The sequence below is a fragment of the Triticum urartu genome, chromosome 4A, assembly GCF_056163025.1.
Source record: "Triticum urartu cultivar PI428250 chromosome 4A, HENAU_Tu73, whole genome shotgun sequence".
NCBI classification, from domain to species: Eukaryota; Viridiplantae; Streptophyta; class Magnoliopsida; order Poales; family Poaceae; genus Triticum; species Triticum urartu.
In genome coordinates, this window is record NC_141876.1 from 524,133,429 (window position 1) to 524,143,605 (window position 10,177).

A 10,177-nucleotide genomic window follows, 5' to 3' on the forward strand; every position below is an offset into this window, starting at 1 on the left:
ACGGCGCTGAGCATCGAGTGCATACAGAGGAGGACACTTACGCAGAAGCGACGGGGATGTCAATCTTAATCTTCGGCAACGCCTTCCGGATTTTCGGCTCTGCAACTTTGGGGTGCTTGGGCGCTTTCTCGGTCGGGGTTGGTGAAGAGATCCAAGGATGCTTCGAAGATTGACCAGCTTGAGCAGTCGCCTTTTCACGAACGCTCGGTCGTTCTTGGGCAAGTTTGGATCGCCTCTCCCTGCGAGGAGGCGACTCAACTTCTTCTTCATCACTTTAGTCTTCGCTTTCTCCATCCTCTTCACCATCAGAAGTCCACTCGCCACTGTCGCCGCCGCTCGCCTCGCCTTCCATGTCTTGCCCTTGCTCTCCATTGGGCATCGAGTACATTTCAATGAGGGCCTGAAAAAATAACAATCAAAAGACATTCAGTCGACGGCAAACGGGACATCACATGGAGAGTCGGAAAGTTACTTACAGAAACATACCTGCTCCGGCTGACGCGAGTTGTCGAATGGAATCACCCTCCTAGATCCCCGAGGGTTGTCTTTGTTGCCAGTGATTCCTCTCAACCAGCTCTTCAAGGTATCCTCACTGACCTCCTCCGGGTGGATCCGAGTGGTATCTTCGAGCCCAGAATACATCCACATCGGATGATCGTGCGCCTGAAGGGGTTGGATGCGTCGACCGAGAAAGACCTCCAGCAGATCCATCCCGGTCACTCCGTCGCGGACGAGCTGGATGACCTGTTCGACCAGCTCCTTGACCTGTGCCTTCTCTTCTGGAACTATCTTCAGGGGAGCAGACTTCTCCACTCGAGCCAAGGAGAAAGGAGGAAGCCCAGTCGACTGGCCAGGGGTCGGCTGATCCTTGCAGTAAAACCAAGTCGACTGCCAGCCCCGGACCGAGTCGGGAAGGATCATCGCTGGGAAGGTACTTTTGCTCCTCATCTGGATCCCCAGACCGCCGCACATCTAGATCACCCGAGTCCTCTCATCACTCGACTTGGTCTTTTTGACCGACTGGGAACGGCAAGTGAAGATATGTTTGAAGAGCCCCCAGTGCTGTCGACAGCCCAAGAAGTTTTCGCACATAGACACGAAAGCGGCCAGATAGACTATGGTATTCGGAGTAAAATGGTGGAGCTGAGCCCCAAAGAAGTTCAAAAAACCCCGGAAGAAAGGGTGGGGAGGCAGTGAGAACCCATGATCTATGTGAGTTGCTCAGAGGACGCACGCACCCTCTCTGGGCTGCGGCTCAGTTTCGTCTCCCGGGAGCCGAGCCGACTTGTGGGGGATAAATCCCCCTTCCACCAGGTCGTCGAGGTCGTCCTGTGTGATTGCCGAGCGGATCCAGTCGCCCTGGATCCAGCCCGCCGGCAGGCCGGACCTCGACGAGGACCCGCCCCGGTTGGTCCGCTTGCCCTTCGCCTTCGCGGTTGCCTTCTTCGCGCGTTCCAATGCTGCCGTCTTGTCCTTCCCCATGGTGGCAGTTCGAGCTCGAGCGGAGATCCGGTGACGAGATGGGAGCAAGGGTGGCGGAGAAATCGGGAGAAAACAGAGAGAGAATGGTGGCGTGCGGAACAGAGCACCGGCCCAACACCTTATATGAGGCTGCTTCCGAGTGGCTGACTGGTAGGCCCGGACGGCCCTGCCAAATCCCGTGGTGATCGCGCGCACGATACGTGGAGAAAAAGGTGGCGCGGGGATCGAGGCGACTCCGCGTTATCCCATCCATTTACTGCGGCCTCTCCCGTCCCGCGCGCTTCCCGAAATTTGGATCACACGAAATCCTCGGGCTGCAGAACAACTCGTTGGACCGAAGATCTCCTCCACACCGTCACTCAGAACTCTTCAAGTATAAGAACTCACTCGACAAAACCTAAGAATGGGTCAAGGCGACTGGAAAGAAAGTTGTTGTCATCACTCTGGTCCATTGGTCCGAAACAAGGTATGTTCACGACATGAAAAATGAGTCGGAGATGTGCTCAAACCCTTTCCCACTCAAACCTCGATCCATTCGGGGGCTAATGATGAAGCTATGTACCTAGGGTAGGGCCAGGGACCTGTCCAAACTGACCTACCCAAGGACACCTCCAGAAGAAATCACATTTCAATCGACTTGGCGGTGTTTCACTCGACGGACTCGAAGACACTCGACCAAGAAGCAACCACTCGACCAAGATCCAACCACCCGACGGCCAGGAGACCTAAAGTCACTCCACACGCTAACGGTCGGTCATTAAGTAGCTTTTATGGTCATCATAGCACTTTATTAGGGGCGTTACCAGTAACGCCCGACCTTAATGTACTTAAAACCCTTCATAACTGAGGGCCGGAGGGGTCTGGCGGACTCTATATAGGCCACCCCCCTCCTCAGTGTAAAGGGTTCGCACCCCTGTAATTCATACACGCATAATCCAGTCGACCGCCTCCGGGCTCCAAGACGTAGGGCTATTACTTCCTCCGAGAAGGGCCTGAACTCGTAAACCTTGCATGCTTACAACTTCTCCATAGCTAAGATCTTGCCTCTCCATACTTACCCCCCTACACTACTGTCAGACTTGGAACCACGACACACACTTCATCTCGTGTTGTGATTGGGATTTTTTTCCCGATCTATCGCTGGATCGATTGCATCTCCAGATCATTTTCCTTCCTAATCACTATCCCTTTCTTCATCTACCAGCCGTCGTCTCCAACTCCACGTTCGGCCGTCGTTTTCCCAGATTATCACCACCTCAACACAGGTCGCCGTGGTTCACTGGCCAGGGATCTTCGTTGTCGGCCGTCACCTCCTTCCGGGCCTCGGCCCCGGGATCTTCTCCGCCGGCCACCACCTCCACCCGACCCGCGGCCTCGGGATCCTCTCCGCCAGCCGTTGCCTTGAGGTCGCCAAGGATACCACCGCCGCCAGGAGGATCCTCTCCGTCGGGCATCGTCTCCTCCCGACCCGCGGCTCCGGGAATCACTCCGCCGGCCCCTGTCGCCTCCCGACCCGCGGCTCCGGGAATCTCTCTGCCGGCCCCTGTCGCCTCCCGATCTGGGCCCCAGGACCTTCTCCGCCGCCAATGCCTGGAGGTTGAGATTTCAGCCAGTAGTTTTCTTCTGGCCTCGAGGTTGCTCGTGTGTGTGTGTCCGGGTATTTTGGTGGTCTGCGATTTGTGGCAACTGTTTTTGGTTCGGTGTTCGGTCAACTCTCTTCAGCAAGGCGATTGTGGTACTCTGTTTTTGCAGAGAGAGACAGATAGAAAAGAGCATCATGTCTCCGACGTCATCGGGCTATGTCGCCATCCCTCGCTGCCCGGTAATATTTGATGGGGCTAACTATGCTGAGTTCGTTGCCTTTATGTGCATTCACATGTGTGGCCTTCGTCTATGGGGTGTTCTCTCTGGCGAGGTCCCCTGTCCTCCGCGCCCAGTCCCTCCTGTGGCTCCTATCCCACCGCCGACGCCACAGGATCTTACCGTAGATGCTCTTGATGCTGATAGAGCTGCAGCTAGGATTGCTGCTGATGATGTGGCTGCTGCTTATGACCAGCAGGTATTGGATTATTCGGATGCTCTTTCCGTTTATCGTGATGATCTGGCTGCTTACACTCAATCGTGTGATGATGATGCTCGTGCTGCGGATGTCCTCACGTCCAGTGTTTTACCTTAGTTTGCTTCTGAGTTTATGGGTCATAGTACTGTCTTTGAGATGTGGACTCATTTTCGTCAGCGTTATCAACCGTCTGGTGATGCTCTCTACCTGTCTGTGGTCCGTCAGGAGCATGCTCTTCAGCAGGGAGACTCTACTATTGATGAATTCTACACTCAAAGTTCTGCTAACTCACGCCAGCTAGACTCCCTTCGCACTGCTGTTTGTGGCACTTGCCCATGTTGCCAGACTATGAGGTCAGACTTGGAGTTTCAGCGCGTCTATGAGTTCTTATCGCGGCTCCGTGGAGAGTTTGAGCCTGGACGAGCTCAGTTGTTTGCTCGTGGTCATGTTCCTATCTCAGAGGTGCTTTCTGAGCTTCGTGCTGAGGAGACTCGCCTCCGTGGTGCTGGTCTGCTTTAGGTTCCCTCTATGCTCGCTACTCGAGCTGCTGCTCCACGAGCACTTTCTCGCTCCAGTGCTCCGCCGCTACTACCTTCTCCTTCTGGTAGTGAGGGTCGCTCTCGTGAGGGCCGCTCTCGATCTCATACTCATTGTGGCTACTCCAACAGGGATGGTCACCCCGAGTCTGATTGCTTCAAGAAGAAGCTTGACATGCGCAATAGGGAGCGCAATTCCTCTTCAGGGACTCATGCCTCTTCCTCGACGTCGTCTACTGTCTCTTTGACTGAGCAGGATATTATGAAGCTTAAGCGTCTACTTGCAGCTTCAGGTTCTTCGACAGGTACTGCAGGCTCTATGACTGGTGCTTCTGGTACTGGGTTATCACCGTCTACACAGTCAGGTACATCCCCGTGGGTTCTGGATTCTGGAGCTTCATTTCATATGACTTCCGATTCTTCTATCTTGTCCTCTCTTAGATCTCTCGATTTTCCTATTAATGTTCTTACTGCTGATGGTACCCCTCTTCCTGTCGCTAGTCGAGGCACTCTTTCAACTACTTCATTTCATGTTCCAGATGTTTCTCATGTTCATCGCCTTACAATGAACCTATTTTCCGTGAGTCAGCTTACTGATTTTGGTTGTTGTGTCATTCTTGATGTTGATTCTTGCACTATCCAGGATCGTCACACGCGGGCTCTAGTTGGGGCCGGCCCTCGCCGCCATGATTCTCAAGGACTTTGGGAGTTAGACTGGCTTCATGCTCCCTCCGCTGCCACCACACCCGCCAGTCCATCTGCCTTCGTCGCTTCAGCTACCAGCTCTTTTCAGCAATGGCATCATCGACTTGGTCACCTTTGTGGTTCTCGACTATCGTCTCTAGTTCGTCGTGGTCTTCTAGGGCCTGTCTCAGGAGATGTCTCCTTACAGTGTCAGGGTTGTAGGCTTGGTAAACAGGTTCAGCTACCTTATCCTACTAGCGAGTCCGTGTCTCAGCGCCCTTTTGATTTAGTACATTCTGATGTGTGGGGTCCGGCTCCCTTCGCTTCAAAAGGGGGTCATCGATATGATATTATTTTTATAGATGATTTCTCTCGCTACACTTGGCTTTACTTTATGTCTTCTCGTAGTGAGGTTCTCTCTATTTATAAACGTTTTACTGCCATGGTTCATACTCAGTTCTCTACACCTATTCATGTGTTTCGTGCTGATTATGATGGCGAGTATATATCCAAAATATTGCGTGGCTTTCTTGCTGAGCAGGGTACTATTTCTCAGTTCTCTTGTCCTGGTGCTCATGCTCAGAATGGCGTGGCTGAGCGCAAGCATCGTCACCTTCTTGAGAAAGCTCGTGCGATAATGATTTCAGCCTCTCTTCCACCTCATTTTTAGGATGAGGCTGTCTCCACTGCCACATATCTCATAAACATTCAGCCCTCATCTGCTCTACAAAGTGGTATTCCTCTAGAGCGTCTTTCTGACCGTTCTCCTGATTATTCGGCACTTCGACTATTTGGTTGTGTTTATTATGTTCTCCTTGCCTCTCGAGAACGCACCAAACTGACTGCTCAGTCTGTCGAGTGTGTTTTTATAGGCTACATTTGATGAGCATAAGGGTTATCGGTGTTGGGATCCAGTCGGTCGTCAGATGCGCATTTCCCGGGATGTGACTTTTGATGAATCTCGTCCATTCTACCCACGACCATCCTCCTCAACCTATTCAGTTGAGGATATCTCTTTTCTTATGTTTCCTGATACACCTCCCTCCGTGCCTCGTATTCCTAATCCTCCTTCTAGTCTCACTATTACAGATCCGACGCCGTCTTCTCCCGCGGTTTCTTCTCCTCCCTTATTGCATGACTCTCCACCTTCATCAACGATGTCTTCTCTATCTCCATCACCTCTGATCGTTCCTCCTCGTCCCACTTTTCCTTTTCATTATTCCCGGAATTCTCCTGTTGTGGACGGATCTTCAACTAATGTGCCATCTACGTCTGGTGCGCCGTCTTCATCGTCCCAGCCGACTTATCATCTTCGGACTAGGCCTTGTCCTCATCCTGATCGCTATTCTCCTAGTCAATATGGTCTTTCGGATGTACTTGAGCCTACCTCTTATCGCGATGTTGCTGTTCATCCTAAATGGCAGCTTGCGATGCTAGAGGAGATTGCTGCCCTTGAGCGCACCGGCACGTGGGACCTGGTTTCTCTGCCTCCCCATGTCCGCCCCCTCACCTTTAAGTGGGTCTATAAGATTAAGACTCGCTCTGATGGATCTCTTGAATGTTATAAAGCTCGGCTTGTGGCTCGTGGCTTTCATCAGGAGCATGGTCGTGATTACGATGAGACTTTTGCTCCTGTGGCCCATATGACCACTATCCGCACACTTCTTGCCGTGGCCTTTGTTCGCCATTGGTCTGTGTCTCAGCTTGATGTTATGCCTTTCTTAATGGTGAGTTGTGTGAGGAGGTTTATATGCAGCCACCACCTGGGTATTCAGTTCCTGATGGCATGGTTTGCCGTCTTCGTCATTCCCTATACGGCCTTAAGCAAGCCCCTCGTGCTTGGTTTGAGCGTTTTGCCTCTCTGGTGACTGCAGCTGGTTTTTCACCCAGTTCTCATGATCCAGCGTTGTTTGTCCACCTTTCTACTCGTGGGCGTACTCTTCTTCTTCTATATGTTGATGACATGATCATCACTGGCGACGATTCTGAGTACATTGCCTTTGTCAAGGCCTGTCTCAATGAGCAGTTCCTTATGTCTGTTCTTGGTCCTCTTCGTTACTTTCTTGGGATTGAGGTTTCCTCCACCGCCGATGGCTTTTTTATTTCACAAGAAAAGTATATCCAGGATCTTCTTGCTCGTGCGGCTCTTAGTGATGAGCGCACTGCTGAGACTCCTATGGAGCTCAATGTTCACCTTCGCACTTATGATGGTGAACCCTTGTCTGATCCGACGCGTTACCGTCATCTTGTTGGGAGTCTTGTCTATCTTGTTGTCACTCGTCTGTATATCTCCTATCCTGTCCATATTCTGAGTCAGTTTGTTTCTGCTCCCACTTCAGTTCACTATAGTCACCTTCTTCATGTTCTACGATATCTTCATGCCACGATCTCTCATCGTCTTTTTTCCCCTGTTCCAGCTCGTTACAACTCCAGGCCTATTCGGATGCTACGTGGGCTAGTGATCCTTCGGATCGCCGTTCACATTCTGCTTACTGTGTTTTCCTTGGCGGTTCCCTCATTGCCTGGAAGACGAGGAAACAGACTGCAGTTTCCCGTTCGAGTGCAGAGGCAGAGTTGCAAGCTATGGCTCTTTTGACAGTAGAGGTGACTTGGTTGCGATGGTTACTGGAGGATTTTGGTGTTTCTGTTACTACACCTACTACCCTTTTGTCAGACAGTACAGGTGCTATCAGTATTGCACGGGCCCCGTGAAGCATGAGCTTACCAAACATATTAGTGTTGACGCCTTTTTTGTGTGCGCTGCTGTGCAAGACCATGTTATTGCTCTTCAGTATGTGCCTTCCGAGTTATAGCTAGCAGACTTCTTCACCAAGGCTTAGACTAGAGCGCAACATGGATTTCGCCTCTCCAAACTCAGTGTTGTGAATCCACCATGAGTTTGAGGGGGGGGGTGTTAGAGTTATAGTGCAAATGGCCTTTGGCCTTTTGTATTACTGCCTTTTGGCCTTTCATATTTCTGCCTTTTGTACTGTATATTTGCTGGCTGTTTTGGCCTTTGATAATACAACTTTCTATTCTTCCCACTATCTCAACAGATAGAATGTGTATACAATTATTTTGTATACAATTATTGTGTAACAATATTTACATTCTAAGACATTGTCCCACGTTATGACATGGAATGACTCACCCTTTTGGAAGGGTTTGGTGACGACAAGGTTGCTTGTTTATCATTTGTGACGGTCAGACCACACACATTTTGTAGGATGTATGGGTTGGGATACCCCTTTAACCTTATAATACCAATCGCTTTATAAATTGTACAACATAAAGATGCTTATGTCGGTACAATATTGCAGACAACTCCCTTAAATATCCTCTTCAGGAGAGCCCTAATCAGAGATAAATGAAACGTATGGTTACATTTAGCTCATTGGTTGATAGACATTAAATTGAATAATGAACCAGACAAGTTCTAGTGGAGGCTAACTTCTATTAAGTCTATGTATATGGATTTCATTAATATTGGGTCCATTTTTAGAAGTATATCTCGAACACCAAAGTGCCACTGAAGATCAAAATGTTCATGTGGTTTGTGCATAGGGGTGTTATTCTTACTAAGAATAATCTAGCTTAAACGTAGAAGACAAGCTAGTAAACAATGTTGTTTCATTGATTAGGAGGAAACAATTCATCATTTGTTTCGAGCCTGCCCATTTTGCTACTTTACTGTGGCGTAAGACTGATGTGCCTTTAATTTTCCTCCACCTACTGGTATATTAAATATGTTTTTTAACTGGTTAGGGGGTGTTGAGCCTAATAATAAGGCATGGATACGTGTGGGAGTGTCTATTTTGCTTCGTGGGTCCGTTGGATTGTGGGTGCGTCCAGCGTGCGGCCGCACCCCAAATCTTGTCCATGTTGGACGTGATTAAAAAAACATAAATACTTAAATAAAATGACTTAAAAGTAAATAAACGCAGTTAAAAAACTTAAAACTTAATTTAGAGTCATGGCCACAAAACGGCCCGGTTTCATGGTTCACTTAACGTCCCAGTTCCATTAATTAAACATAAAAAAAAACGGCCACCGCCGCCCGCGCGCTCCTGCCGTGCTCGTCGATGCCGTCGCCGCCGCCGTCTTCAGTGGCCGCCGGTGTCGACGTCATCGATGATGAGGTCGACGTAGGCCGGCGGCGTCCAAAGGTGGGCCGGCGGTGCGTGGTAGACGGGGGCGGGAGGTGCCTGCACCACCTCCTCCTGTGGTGACGCATCCCGCTCTGGTGCCGCGGCAGAGTGAAACAGCAGTTCACGCCCACAGCGTCGGCCATCTCCTCCGCAGTGCACGACCAGTCCCACCCCTAGCCCACCAAGCCCGGGTGGAACGCGGCCACCGGTGCCTCCTCCATGACCTCCTCGGGGATGGCGACCTCGCCGGCGGCGGAGCGGGCCATCATCTCCTCAAGGCCCTCCCATTGCCAGTCATCGTGCATGTGCATGGAGTCCTCCATGACACGCGCCATGAGACGGGCCTCCTCCTCGGCAGTCATGCGAGGAGGTGGTGGTGGCGATGGAGATCGCGAAGGCGACGGCGTGAGGCCGCGCACGCGCCTACACCTGTGCTCCCGGGGAGCAGGCGCTGCGCGCTGCCGACGTGGCCGCCGCGGCCCAGACGTCGTCCCGACGAAGAAGGAGGCGCGCCGCACGTCGTGCTCGTCCCTGAGCCAGGTGTCCCAGAGGTGTGAGTTCGGGCGTGCCTGTCATCGTAGTACAAGTCGTCGGGGAGGAGCCGGCCGCCGCGCTCGATCTCCTAACGGCGCGCACAGCCGCTCAACGGGACCGGCGGGATCGGCACACGATCGGCGGACAAGTGCCAATTGTTGGGGAGGTGGATGTCGCTCCAGGGGAGTGGTGTCCTCATCTCCCAATAACGGCGGCACACATTCGTGCGGATGTAGTGCCGGTCGCACAGGCCGGCGGACGTGGGGGTGATGGAGAACGCGGGCGGCGCGGGGGCCCGGCGTGGTGGTGATGCGGGCTCCTCCTTCTTCACGGAGCCGGCGCGCCGTCCCGACGAGGAGCCGGCCTCGCGGTCATGCTTCCTTTGCGGCCTCGTTTCCAAAAGCCCATGGCAGCGAGGTGGCCGGCCGGCAAGCTCGAGGACGGGGGAGGGCCTAGGGTTTTTGCGCTGTCGGTTTTCGAGAAGGTCGCGGGATGGAGTGGGGCAGTGTGGACGACGACCGGTCCACAGGTTCCCTATTTAAGAAGGACGGCGACCTTCCCCTGGGCCGATGACAGGTTGGGCCAGCCGCCCGTGCGCATTGATGTTGGCGGGTGAGAGGTACCTGCCGGCCGCCACGCGGTCCGACGCGGACGAGCGGCACGTCCGTTCGGTGTCCACGGCGATCCAAATCCGGCGCAAGTTTGCATTCGAAATAGGTCGGCACAGACAAAAA

The 10,177-nt window shown here is 52.3% G+C and overlaps 1 pseudogene; it reads left to right on the forward strand.

Moving 5' to 3' along the window:
* The first annotated feature begins 3,259 nt into the window (after window positions 1-3,259).
* Window positions 3,260-4,983, forward strand: LOC147976390 (uncharacterized; annotated as a pseudogene).
* Window positions 4,984-10,177: the final 5,194 nt, after the last annotated feature.